The following is an 8211-nucleotide window of genomic DNA, read 5'->3' as shown; positions in this document are numbered from 1 at the left end:
AAGTAGTTGCATTAAAGTTTCCCTTTAATTATTATTATTAATTAGTTCCAGTGATGTTATAATGCCTTGTAGGTTAGCACTTAGGCAGCTATTTGATCAATTAATCCTTTATTCCTCATCTGGGAAATGGATAGGTACTGGTCAATTTAAGTGTGATAGCAAGAATTTGAGGAATTCTTGGCTGATGTCTTTTTTATCAGTTAATTAGGATACAAGGTCATTTCCTGAGACTAAGGAGAGAAATAGTAGGAAGTGAGATTTGAGGAAGGAAATGAGGAATGTTAGAGACCGGATAAGGAAATGAAGGATTGTTTGGGGAATTGGGGACCAAACAGATTAAACAGTCTGTTACCAGCCTGTTCAACAACTGCAATGGTAAATAGGTAAGTTTAAGAGACAATTTCACTTTTGAGTTCTTTACTGAATGTTTGACAGTTTAAATAAAAAATAACACTATCTAATGGGTTTCAATTTATGTAGATTTCATACATGAGATAATAACAGTACACAGGAAGAGTTAAAAGGACCTGTATTATGGTAACATTTTGTATTCCACTTGAATTGTTAAAATAGTGATTCTAAAAAGACTGAAAAGTTGTGCTTATTGTAATTCCTAGAGCAACCACTAAAAGATAAAATATACAGTACTAATGGAATAGATAAAGATATTCAAATAATTCAAAAGGCAGGAAATGGGAAACAGGAATGAAAACTGAGAGGACAAACAACAATAAAATAACAGTTTTAAACACAGACCACATTTATATTAAATGTAAATGGTAAAAAAACCATTAAAAGATGGCAATGCTCAGATGTAATAATAAAAAAGACCCCACTACATCTGTTTACAAGAAAATCACTTTAAATATAATGAAATGAGGTTAAAAGAATGGAAAAATACTTATCAAGGAAATACTAATAAAAAGATGTTTGGAAGTAGCTATTAGCACCAGAAAAGAAATAGATTTTAAAGCAAGGAAAATTAATAGGAACCTTACATAATGACAAAAGGTACTATTTGTCAATATTTTAAATATGTGTATACCTAACAGATTCAAAATATATGAAGCAAAAATGATGGAACTGATAGGAGAAACAGTAGAATTCACTTATAGGTAGAAAATTCCATATTCTTCAATAAGTGATAAAAGTAGGAGAGAAAAAATGACATCTGAGTAATGCTATCAACTAGCTAGATCTAGTCAAATTAGAGAATGTACCACCCAACAGAGCAAAATACATATTCTTTTCAAGTGGTTATGGAAAATACACTAAGATCAGGGATCAGCAAATGTTTTGTATAAAGGGCCAGAGAGTAATATTTTAGGTATAGTGAGGCATATGGTCATTGTCACAATGATTCAACTCTGCCATTGTAGTACAAAAGCAGCCTTGGATAACATAAAAAATTGAGGGGTTATGTTCCAACAAAAGTCTATTTATGAACACTGACATTTGAATTTCATGTAATTTTCACATGAAATATTCTTCTTTTGATATTTCGAGACATCTAAAATGTAAAAATAATTTCCTTATTTGTGAGTCACACAAAATTCAGCAGGGGATGGATTTGGTTCCAAGGCCATAGTTGGCTCTCCCCTGACCAAGATAAACCATATCTTGGGTCAAAAAGCCTTAACATATTTTTAAAAAATGAAATCAGTCTGCTTTCTGTCAATATGTAATTAAACTAGAAAACAGTATCAAAAAGGTGCCTAGATGGAGAATTGGAGAATTTGTGCATGATTAAGAATGTTAAGAATATCTTCTTTTTTTCTTGTTTTTGGTACTAAGGATTTAACCCAGGGCCACTTTACCACTGAGCTATATCCCCAGTACTTTTTAATCATCATCATCATCATCATCATTATTTATTTATTTATTTATTGAGACAAGGTCTTGCTAAGTTGTTTAGGGTGTCACTAAATTGCTGAGGCTGGCCTCAAACTTTATAGCGCTAAATGCTTATATTAGAAAAGAAGAACTCAGTAATCTTAGCTTCTAATTTTGAGTTTTTCATATACCAATTTCTTCTTTCCATTTTGCTGTTGTATGATTTTCTAATTGATTTGCTGTTTCTACTCTGACTTTCTGTTTGCTCTAATCTAATATTTGTGAATTCTTCTACACTTGTGTGTGACCAGTTTGTCCTCTTTGAGCTTGGGCTCTTGGGTAATGCTGTGCATCTGCTTTCTGCATTCCTGCAGTTGGGAGTTTAGAAGAATAGAGAGGGGTAATTCCGCAGGTGTTTGTGCAGCCTGTGTTAAAGGATTAGGTTTTCTTTTCTGAGATTTTATTGCCTGTTCTGACCAGGGTTCATTCTTCTTAACAATAGTATATCCTTTTCCTGTGTGGGATGCCCTGAGTTTATATGTAACCCTAGTGCCTTTTCTTGATTATGTGAAAACATCCCACCCATTTTGCTTTCCTGTTTTCACTTCAACACTTAGTTTGTAATAGTTCACATTCTTTAGTTTTGCTAAATTTCCATTATTGTTGTGGATGGTTAACTCTGCTTATTTTAAATGATGGGCAGAGATCCCTCATTTCCTTACTGGCGTCTACTTAAGAGTTTTTCTATTCTGAAGACCTCCTTAGCCTCTTTTCCCTGAGCCATCTACTCACTTTTTCTGTATGCCTTTTTACAAATTGAGGGACCCACCTCCAAGAAACCGTATGATTTTTCTGATGCCATTTTAGAACTTCTTTAGACTCAGGTGTGGGAGCACATGCCTGTAATTGCAGCAACCTGGGAGGCTGAGACAGGAGGATTTCAAGTTCAAGGCCAGCCTCAGCAACTTAAGTAGATCCTGTCTCAAAATAAAAAGCAAAAAGGACTGGGAATGTACCTTAGTGATAAAGCACCCTTGGGTTCAATTCTAATACCTTCACCATTCCTCACCAAAACCAAACAAAAACCCCTAAACCTCTTCTTTGGGATTCTGTGGAGATTATAACTATCCCACACATTTCCTTAGTTATTATGTTTTTAAGATTTGTGAAAAACAGTTGTTCCCTCTTTATTAGTTTGGTTTCTTTGCTCTTTAAAAATTATTTTTAATTATTTTGTTAGGTTGTGACAAATAATCTGTGATGGGATATTTTTACTCCACCTTCCCCTCCAATTTTCAAAGACCTGTAATTTTTGTATTCAGCAAGATTAATAAAGATAATTCTATTTTAGAGGTGCAAGAGGCAATTAACAAAAAAAGAAATTAAGTGGTCAGACATATTTGAAAAATTGTCCAAAATAAATGAATACAATGAAAACAAACATGTTAAATTCTCAAAACCAAAACCAATTTTTTGAAGATGTAGTGTAAAAATACCACTTTCAAACACAATACCTGAGAATTTGTGTTAAACTTTCTGATATATTTCATAATTAAAAATATTTGTTTTGTTTCTTATAACATTCCAATTTTCCTAAGAAAATAATTGGAAATATGCATGTAAAAATAGTGTAAACATGTTAGTGTTGATGTAAATTCTAAACTGGAAACTCATCTAAATGTTGAATGTTTAAGTGTAATTAGAAAATAATCATTAAAAAATTTTATTTTTGTTTTTGAACTGGGGATTAAACCCAGGGTGCTTTATTACTGAGCTACATCCCCAACCTTTTTTTTTTGCTTAGAGCCTCACTAAGTTGCTGAGGCTAGCCTCAAACTTGCAATCCTCTTGCCTTAGCCTCCTGCATTGCTGGGATTACAGGCATGTGCCTCCATGCCCAGCTAAATATGGGTCATTAAACTTGTATGTTATTTGATCCTAGTCTTATAAGAAAAAATATATTCATAGAAAAGGAGAATGAGGGGAGGTAGCCCAGTGGTATAGTGGTAGACAATGTGTCTAACATGTGCAAGGCCCTGGGTTCAATCCCCAGCACTGCAAAAAAATAAAAATTTACTAGAAAAGGAGAATGAACAGAAAGAAATGTTTTAAATTTTATTCTTTATAAATTCTATGTATTTTTCACATATTCTATAATATAAGAATATAAAGTTAGAGGAAAAATTAAAATAAATAAGTTTGAGACATATTCTGAATGAAATAAAGAACCTACTTAAATGCAAATTTATGAGATATTAAGTCAGATGGTAAAAATAAGTTTAAAGTGATAAGCTAATAAAAAAGTAAGATAATAAAGTAAGTTAAGATAATAGGGCTGGGATAGAGGTGGTAGAGCACTCACCTAGCATGTATGAGGCACTAGGTTCCATCCTTGGCACCACATAAAAATAAATAAATAAAATAAAGGTATTGTGTCCATCTACAACTAAAAAAATTTTTTTATAAAAAGAGAATAATCAGTAAAAACCAATTAAAACCAGAGGGTAAAGATCAAAAATAAAGTTATAAAAGTTTTCTCAAATGATACAAACAATAAAATAATAAGATTAATGAATTTAAAAAATAAAATCACATAAAGCTCAAAGAAGTAAGTAAATTAGATACCCACATTAAGTTTTGTCAATGAATCCTGTAAGAATAAGAATAAAATAGTTTTCTAGACTGAGAAAGTTTCATAGTTTAAGTGCCTCACTGCAGATTACTGAGGGATAAAGGACCATATATACCTAATTGGTGTTATTTTTTTTCTCACATTTGAAGAAGCAGTTTTTAGATATTTTAAAGAGAATTTAAAAGGTTTTTTTTTTTTCCTTTTGGTTGTTGTTCCTTTCTTTTTTCATTCTTTGAGTTTTTTGAAAGTCCTGTTATTTTGCGAAATTTTGTGTGTGAAATCTTTGGTTGTAAAAGTAGAAAGTCATTCAAAAAGGCTGAAGGAAAAAGGATGGGAGATTCTTAAAAGGATGTTTCATCTCACTCAATTTCGGTGGCCTCATAGAAATATCCTTCTGGAACCAGATGGTTTGTTGACATTTCTCTTCATGTTTGCTTCTCTCTTCTCCATTCATTGTAAAGTGACTTTCCTGTTCACACATGTATTTGCTCATGTCTTCATCATGATAATCTGGAGGCAATAGCCTTCGACCAAGTCTACATGACTCTGGCTCTTCTACCCACAATTAAGTGTCATGCTTCAGTTCCAAATCTACAGGAGAGAGTATCTGATTGCTTTAATTAGTTGTGTTCTAGGGGTGGGGTTGGGAGTGAAGGAATAGGGTCAGTAGCAGCAAGGACCTGTTGCTTTCAGGGTTATGAGCAAGGTAGGTTCTTGAAAAAAATTTTGGTATCTCTGACACACATTGTGAATAATTTTATATTTTACATATAACTTGAGTAAGTATAGAGTAAAACAAGAATTTTTTTAAGTCTGACAATGTTTTGTACTCTTTTGTGAATTATGTCAGCATATCTCTGCTTTTTTTTTTTTTTTTTTTTTTGGTGGTACTGGGGGTTGAACATGCTAGGCAAGTGCTCTACCACTGAGCTACATCTCCAGACTTTCTCTCATCTTTTGAGAGAGATGTAACTTTACACAGTAATGGCAAAATCAGAACATGCTATCTTCTAGATAGACCCCTCCCTTAAATGAATCTCCATATTTGAGAATTTATTTTTTTTTTTCATATAAATCTTATCAATTGATGTTGACTTTAATTCTACCTTTTAAAAATTACATACTGCATTTCACCTTTTAAAATAATTCCATTCATGCTGCATATCATTAAACCTAATATTTTAGGACTGAAGATGTAGATTAGTGGTAGCACATTTGTGTACCATGCATGAGACCCTGGATTTTAATCCCAACACTCCAAAAACCAAACCAAAACAAAGAAACAAACAAAAAGTCCAACCTAATATTTTAAGAAAATTACACTTGTTTTATGTACATTTCTAGCATTACTTCCTGTATACTTTTGAAAATTTGAAATCCTCTTAGCATGTTGAGTAAATAGATTTTAACATATTGAAGGATTATTCTTTACTGTTTTATGTCATATTAATCTCTCATGTACAGATCAACACCTGACCTGACAGAAATATGATTGCCATTCAGCAAAAAAAAAAAAAAAAAACTCAGTGGATAAGTAACACATTTATTATGTAGAATGAATGTTAGGCCTCTTCTGTGGTTGTTTAATTCTTCAAATTAAATTTAAACCTCATGAACACATTTTTCTCAGTTCATGGGGATCCATGAAGAATTTACCTATGACAGTTCATATTTTGTTTTGATTCTTCCCATTTTATTGGAGTAGTTCAGTACATATTTTTTATTTCAATATAAAACTTTTTACATTATTTTAAACTTTAATTTTCTCATCATACAAGTATAGATAAACTTTATTTGTTTAAATAAAATAATCCTGTGATCATTTTTTTTTGAAATAGGCAAATTTATATGCATATAGATGATTAAAATGGAGCATGAAAAATGAAGATAGCTGTTGTAATATGAGAATTCATGTATATTTAAGAAATAGTGAACCAAATAAAGCATAATTTTGTTTTTCTTAACAGGACGTTGTATTAAAGAATTTAAAGGTATCATTTTAGGTAGCTAGTTCAGTGATAGAGCAGAAATGCTGTGTGTAGATAAAACTGTTTTAGGAAGAAGTTAATGGAAATTTTAATAAACTTTTATATAATACATGAAAAATATCTACATGGAATTTATGTTAGAATAATTGTGAGAGAATAAAGGAATATTTCTTTGAAAGTTTAGAATAAAAGTAGAAAACAGAAGTTGATTGTTATCAATATAAAATTACAATCTGGATTTCTTATTAATTTTAAGCTCCATGACTTTTTTATTACTTTATTATCCTGAAAAAAAAGTATAGACAATACAATCATTTATGCATATGATACAAAAAGATAATACCTGAATTTATGTTAATAAAAGAGGCTAATTTAATAAGTGTTAGATATTTCAAGATATAGATGCTTAGGTGTGACTATACTGAAAATCTCTATGAAGAAATCAGATGGTTGTACTTGTACACAAAAGTGCTGTGAAATAGACAATTATGTATAATTATGTATGCAAAGGAGCTGAGGTGTGTGTTTTACTGGAAATATCTTGTTTTTTTTTTTTTTTTTGGTACCAGGTATTGAACTCAGGGGACTCGACCACTGAGCCACATACCCAGCCCTATTTTGTACTTTAGTTAGAGACAGGGTCTCACTGAGTTGCTTAGTGCCTTGCCATTGCTGAGGCTATCTTTGAACCATTGATCCTCCTGTCTCAGCATCCCCAGCCGTTGGGATTACAGTAGTGCACCACTGCACCTGGCTTCCATGATTTTTTAAAAAAATATTATCTTAGATGTTTATAGACCTTTATTTTATTCATTTATTTTGTATGTGGTGCTGAGAATCAAACTCAGTGCCTCACACATACTAGGCAAGTGCTCTACCACTGAGCTACAGCCCCAGCATCAATCCAAGTACCCCATGACTTTTTTAAAATTAAGATTTTTATTTTACCTTATTTTTCTTAGAGAAGTTTTAGATTCACAGCAAAATTGAGAGGGAGGTACAGAAATTTCCCATATGTTCCCTGTCTCTTACATATACAATAGCATCCCACAATATAAACATCAACCATCAGAGTGGTACATTTCTTACATTTGATACTATACTGATGTATTACAAAGTCCACAGTTTATTTGAGGATTCACTCTGAGTGTTGTTCATTCTATGAGTTTTGATGAATGTATAATGACATGTATCTGTTGTGGTGATTATACAGAATAGTTTTGCTGCTCTAAGACTCCTCTATGCTCTGCCTATTCATTTCTCCTATCCCAGTAATTCCTGGCATCCACCCATTTTTTTACTTCTCCATAGTTTTGCCTTTTCCAAAATGTTATATAGATGGAATATGTAGTATGCAGTCTCTTAAGATTGACTTTTTTTAAAACTAGTAATATGCATTTAAGCTTTCTTCATTTAACACTGAGTAATATTTCATCATCTCTATGTACCACAGTTTACTTGTCCATTCACCTACTGAAGGGCATCTTGATTACATCCAAGTTTTGACAATTATGAATAAAGTTATGATAAACATCTGTGTACAAGTACTTATGTAGACATGTTTTGACATGTTTTTAGTTGCTGGATCATCTTGTAAGAGTATGTTTAGTTTTGTAAGAAATGGTCAAATTGTCTTTCAAAGTAGCTGTACCATTTTGTATTCACACATGTAGTAAACGATTTCTTGTTCTACATCCTTGCCATTATTTGGTCTTGCTACTGTTCTGAATTTTGACCATTCATTTAAAAGTGTTAAGT

This window comes from Sciurus carolinensis, chromosome 13 (genome assembly GCF_902686445.1).
Source record: "Sciurus carolinensis chromosome 13, mSciCar1.2, whole genome shotgun sequence".
Lineage (NCBI taxonomy): Eukaryota > Metazoa > Chordata > Mammalia > Rodentia > Sciuridae > Sciurus > Sciurus carolinensis.
Note: the sequence above shows the minus strand (reverse complement) of the source record.